This window comes from Heliangelus exortis, chromosome 8 (genome assembly GCF_036169615.1).
Source record: "Heliangelus exortis chromosome 8, bHelExo1.hap1, whole genome shotgun sequence".
Lineage (NCBI taxonomy): Eukaryota > Metazoa > Chordata > Aves > Apodiformes > Trochilidae > Heliangelus > Heliangelus exortis.
In genome coordinates this window covers 15,824,882-15,830,824 of record NC_092429.1, presented here as the reverse complement: position 1 = coordinate 15,830,824, position 5,943 = coordinate 15,824,882, and the positions used below count along the sequence as shown (strand labels likewise).

Below are 5,943 nucleotides of genomic sequence, written 5' to 3'. Positions count from 1 at the left end.
CCCCTGTTAGATTGAGTAAATCCATTTTACTGGACTGAGTATTCAGAGATTAGCTGAACAGCACATATAGAGTAGCTGTTGGTTTTTTGAGGCCTGTCCCTATGTACATATGCTTTCAGGGTGGTACCAACCTATAGTATTCTTGTTTGATTGGTGGATTATTTGGTTATTTTTCCATTAAGTCTTCCTTTAAGTTAGGTTTGCAGATAACTTTTCTGTTTGTTCTGAGATTCCCAGATGTCTAAAGCCTGTAAAATATTGTAAGCCAAAACATGGAATCCTACAGAAAATAACTTCAGTCATAATGCTTATTTGATGTTTAGCATTAGTGAATTACTATCCCACAGGAAGGTATTTTTTCCCTAGAAAATAACCTGACTTCTTATCAACTTTAGAAAGTTCAGGAGCAGCCCATTAGCATCATATAAATAAAAATAGATTCACATTTGTTTTTCTAGAAAGTTCTTTTGTAGCAGACAACTGAAAAAGGAGTGATTTTTTTTTTTTTGTTTCGCCTTGTGTGACAGAGATTAAGAAGATAAAACTTCTCTCCTGATAGTGAGTGCTTTGAAGGCAGCTAATTTAAATTAAAAAATACTAAGATTTTGGGGGGGATCAATTAGAAACTTTGCCCTGAGCACATTAATAACTCTCCAAATGAAGCAACAATCTTCCCATCTCTGCAGGGTAGTCCACCTCATTAGTTTTTTTCAGCCATTATTGTGAACACAGACGCTCACAAATACCATCTGCCATGTGTTTTTCATACCTTTCTGCTCTTAGCAGGAGGTCTGAATCCTCAATCCTCCTCATTATGTTGATTCAGTGTCATATTTGTAAGTTGAACAAACTTCGTTAATTCGGTAAAGAAGAAAGATGAATGGAATCTCCTTTCCAAAAGTATTTCCAGACTTAGTGGAAAGCACTCAGTGGAGGCTTTTATTAATTTTAGTTATTGAGTAGACAATCTTGGTGACTCTTTTCTCTTATAGCAAGCTGTTTGGGGGACTACAAGCTTTTGCACTCCTACTTCAGCAACACGTTGTGTCACTGGTGACTGAATGGGTATATGCAAGGATAAAAAAGGTAGCTGAATTACTATGCTCATTTCATCATCTTTTTAACTATTGAGATTTCAGAAATTATGCAAATTAGAACAAATCATAACTGCAGCTTTGGCATTCATTTGAATTAAATTTCACAAGTGAATCAAATTCTGTACATTGACTTTCTTGCAATGTCCTAATTCTGCTGGTTTTAGTTGAACAGAAGTGTTACTTAAGTCCCCATAAGAAGACTTGTATCAGTGTTGAGTATTTTCCTCAGTTCAGTAATTGTTTTCTTTTATGCAATCTTTCAGAGCATTTTGACAAGCAAGGAATGAACAGCTTATCTTATCAAGATTTATAGTCAGTAGCTTCTTTAGTCTTGTGAAGGAGACATCTGTTGTGCAAATAGCAAGGTTAAAGTGATTGCACATGAAGTAAGTACAAACTTCAGCTAGTATTTCATCCTGAAAACCAGCCTGAACAATACTTAGATAACTTCATGTAATAGAAGCTCTTTCATAATCTTGGCCCATATACAGATTTGTCAAATCCAAGGTCAGATAGAATTTGATAAATAAGTTTTTTTTTTTTACTTCTGTAACTATGATTTCGCATTTGTAAGCATGCTTTTTAATAAAAACTATTACTATTGTTTGCTGGGTTTTTTGTTGTTTGTTTGGGTTTTAAAATTTTTTTAAATTCATATATTAGTCTCAGAGTTTGATAATGTGTAATAGAAAAGATAATATCTATTTGTTTAGGAAATGTTTTCTAAACCATTACAGCTGCAGACAAAAGGAGTTCATTTTAAATTGATTACTGTCTTGTATGTATCTCAAATTGCTTGGTCCAGTCCCTTTGTTGATATCTCATCTCTCTGAAAAATCAAATGAAGCATCTCTGAAGATTCCTGATTGATGCTGTCAGCTTTGTACTGATTTTACAGTGTATTTCAGGAAATGCTTAAAGTGGAACAATAATTTTCAATCTATTTTCAAGTATGCTGCAGTAGAGTTTTTCTATCAGATTATACAAAGTCCATTTCAGAAAGAACTATGCATTTTTGTATGTTGTACATTTGTAGGTTGGAGCTTTTACATGTGAATTTTTTTTTTTTTTTTCCCTGTAACCCATACTCTGTTTCTCTTCTATACTAGGTCTGGCTAATTGCTATTCTTGGAAGTCATGTATAACTTGGTGTCATTTCATAATGTATATACAGATTTTTCCAAATGTTGCTACAGAATGCTTCAGGACCAAATCTGGTAAATCACTGGTTAGAATATTAAACTACAAGAAACTGTAACGAAGATTATTATTTTCCTCCCAAAAAGGGAATTTGAACAAGACAGTGTGGTTCATTCCTATATTTGTTTTTCTTGACTTGCAAGGAAAGCAGGAACTACCTTACATTATCAGTTCTGCAAAGTCATGTGTGGACATGGTTTGACTAAAAGAAGTTTGTATGCTTAAGCTGCATGAAACTATAAAAATCCTGCTGCTGATTTGGTTACCTTATGAAAGCCCTAAGTGAACAAATCACTGTTAGTCAACAACATAAAAATACAGAAAGAGGAGCATAGCCTTTTGTATCCTTAGGCTGTACATGCAAACTCTGCAGGAGATCTTGAGCTGTAAAAGAGGTGGAAATATGAAAGAACTCTCAAATTCTCTCAGGAACCCCCTCCAGTCCGTGGCAGAATGGCTGGCTGTGTGCCATGCTCTCAACTGGCTGCAAGCCAGCACCACTACTTGGTGACCCTTTCTGACACAGCTCCTCGAGCATGAAGGATGAGTTAATGATGTTTCAAGCAACATTCATGAATCAAATTTTAAATGTGGATTCTCACCCACAGTGGTGTGGGAAGAGTTGTGACTCTGAGGAAAAGGAACCAGGGAAGAGAAACTTTGTCTTAAATTTAGGTTTCATGTAAGTGAATGGAAGGTACCTTTTTCTTCCTGTCACCCCCATAAACAGCTTTGTCAGTGTCTTTTCTTGCCACAGCAGGAAAAAAGAAATTACTGAATTTAGCATATTATATAGCCATATTTGGTTTAGAATATCTTGGATGTGCACACTGAAATCTGCTTGAAATGTGATTGTCAGTATTGTTCCAGTTATTCTTGATGTAAAATACAACGTAATATCCTGATTTGGGAACCACAACACATTTAAGCCTGTTTTTAACTCCTACTGGCTCTAATGAGGTTAAAATATACCCGTAAATTCTAATATGCTTAAGTATTCTCCCTTAGAAAGTACATAATACTGATTATTTCAAAATACTAATTTTGAAAAATCAAATGCTGACCCCTTAAAAATTCATTGAACATGTTTTGTAAAAGGTGTTCTGCCATCTTTTGAAAACAAAACAATTCTGTCTTGAAAATCTGGAACTGGACCACAAACATAATGAAACTGGTTTTAGGATTATTGTGATGTAGCTTGTAAAAATCCATTAAATAAGGTCCCCTAATGATAATGATTTACAAAAATTATTTATTTTAAGTAGCTGAACCAGTAACAATAGTATAAGATTGCTAAATTGTGTTCCACTCAGTCTCTATTTACTTGCTTATAGCTGCAGTGAAATAGAGAAATCAATTGCATACTCATCTTTATTGTATTTGTGTAGCTTGTGTGTTTTCTTTATTCTTTCAGAACCATCAGAAATTGTTATGAAATGAATAATACTTTCAGATTGGATGGATTATTGAAACTGCTGACTTATATTTTCCTCGATATTTTGGGGCTTATGTGATAAGGAAGTATCCAAAGACACTCTCTAGTGTTGTATGTTGTACAGCAAAATATAATTTCCCCTTTTTAAAACTGCAGTATATGCTGCCTTATGCTTTTTTGTCAAAGTGATTTTGTGCCACAAAATCTGTTGGTAGGGCTGCATCCTGAAAATCTTCCTTCCTCAGAGCATTACCAGCACAAAATTATCATTACTTGTATGAGCAGTGCCACTGTTTCCAGCTTTACTCCATGTACAGAGATGTACGCTCTGCAAACTTGGCCCAGTGAGGCCTTCTACAGCTCCATTAATGTTAGAGAAAAATCCTTTTGTAGAATTCACTGGAAACTGAACTAGGCTTACACTGAGCAAACTCCACCATGGTGTTTGAAAACTCATCCGTCAAAATAATGGCATAATCAATTAAAAAAAAAATGACTATTGTTAAATTTAGGGATGAAATTAATGGTGGTGCTTTGCCTAATAATGTTTATACTGGCAAGAAGAGCTCTGGTCTTAGTCTGATCCTATTCCAAGGCCTTATGAAGGGCTGCTCCACTGCCCTGTGCTAGTCACAGATCAGTTTGTGGCTCTGTGTATTTTGTCATACAGTGCTCCATGAGTCCCTCATCTCTAGTACTCAACTTCTTTTCTGTGTGGGTGCCTAGGTATTTTGAACCGAGGTAATAGTTCATAAGGTTTAAAAAAAAAAATCTGCCTTCATTTTCAGGTGCTACTTACTTAGGGATAGTAACAAATACCAGTAATTTTCATTGCTCAGGTGCCTGCAAGTCTTCATTTAATCTTCATTTACAGAATGCTGCTGAGTTTAGCTCAGGGGTTTTTTTGTGTTTGTTTTGGTTTTGGTTGGGTTTTGCTTTTATTTGTTGTTTGTTTGGGGTTTTTTTAATATAATATTATGTGGCACTGTTTCTGCCAGTGCATGGGTTGGAATCCATTCCTTTTTCTAGGATAAGAAGAATTCATCAGTCTAAAATTGTTGGTGTTTTTTCCATTTTTCTTCAGGCCTGGAAAAGTTTTACACCGCACTGTAGCACTTCTTCCCCATTCTGTTTTTATTGTGCAAAGTGACACGTGGGGTCTGCGCTTGTATTTTGTAGTGTTTGCCTTTGGTCGGCACTGTGTCAACACAAAGCTTTAAAAACAATGAAATACTGACTTCGGGAGAGAGGAAAGGCTGAAAGATTGGCCATGTATTTCTTCATTTTAAAATTATAACAGTAGCTTTATGTGCAGTTAATGTTGGCACATGTGTCAGCAGTGAACCCTTTTCTCCCAGGTACTGCATCTTCCAGGATTCCCCAGTAGACTGAAAGCTTCTCTTAAGAAAGTACAGTTGCTCCCTGTAGGCTCAGTTCACTTTGCCACCTCCTTGTCCTGTACTTCTGGCCCTTTAATTTGATGTGAGGAGTTGCTGCTCTCAGGCATCAAGGAGACAGATTATGGCAGGGGCTGGTCAGTATTATGAGAAGCATGTAATGAGCCATACAGCCTGCAGTATTCTGGAAAGGACAAAGGGGAGACACTTAAAGACAGTTTTCTCAAAGTAGTCTCATTAGCCTGTGAACCCGGGTTAAGAGATAAGAGAATTCTTGATCATAGACTGGAACTTGCTTCTTGTATTTATTGGAAGCTTGTTTTTCTAAAGGTTATAGAGTGTATTTTCAAGGATTCTGATAGCTATGCTGTAGTAGCCTGCCCTGTCTTGACTTTTCTGTTATTGCTGCTTGCAGACTGTGAGCTAAATCCCAAATGGTAGTTCCATTAGACAGTAACTGGAAATATCCAGCCATAACCGGGATTTATAATAAGTTTTAATTCCAAAATTGTTGCATAAGTAATGCTCTGAAATAAAATAATTTTCATCCAGGTAGTGCAACTGTGTGAGGAAGCCCATCTTCCCCAAAAGCTTTTCTCTCATGACTGTTTTAAGATTAAATACCAAGTTGGTCAGGTACTTTGCTACTGAGCTTATATTTGGAACTAAATTGTTCATTATTTTCATCATTATATATGGATATGGAATATAATTTTGTGAAGTAAACTAAATGGAAAAGCCTTTTGTTCTGGAAAAGAGGAAGTCTGTGAGTATGCGGGAGTGGGAGGGAGAGGGAAGGGTGCACAATAGTTCC

General features: G+C 36.0%; 1 long non-coding RNA gene across 1 annotated transcript; it reads left to right on the top strand.

The window, feature by feature from the left end:
- The first annotated feature begins 1,790 nt into the window (after positions 1–1,790).
- Positions 1,791–4,295, top strand: LOC139798747 (uncharacterized). Its single transcript, XR_011726953.1, has 2 exons — positions 1,791–2,314; positions 3,712–4,295. It is a non-coding gene; the product is annotated as an uncharacterized lncRNA (long non-coding RNA).
- The last annotated feature ends 1,648 nt before the right edge of the window (positions 4,296–5,943 follow it).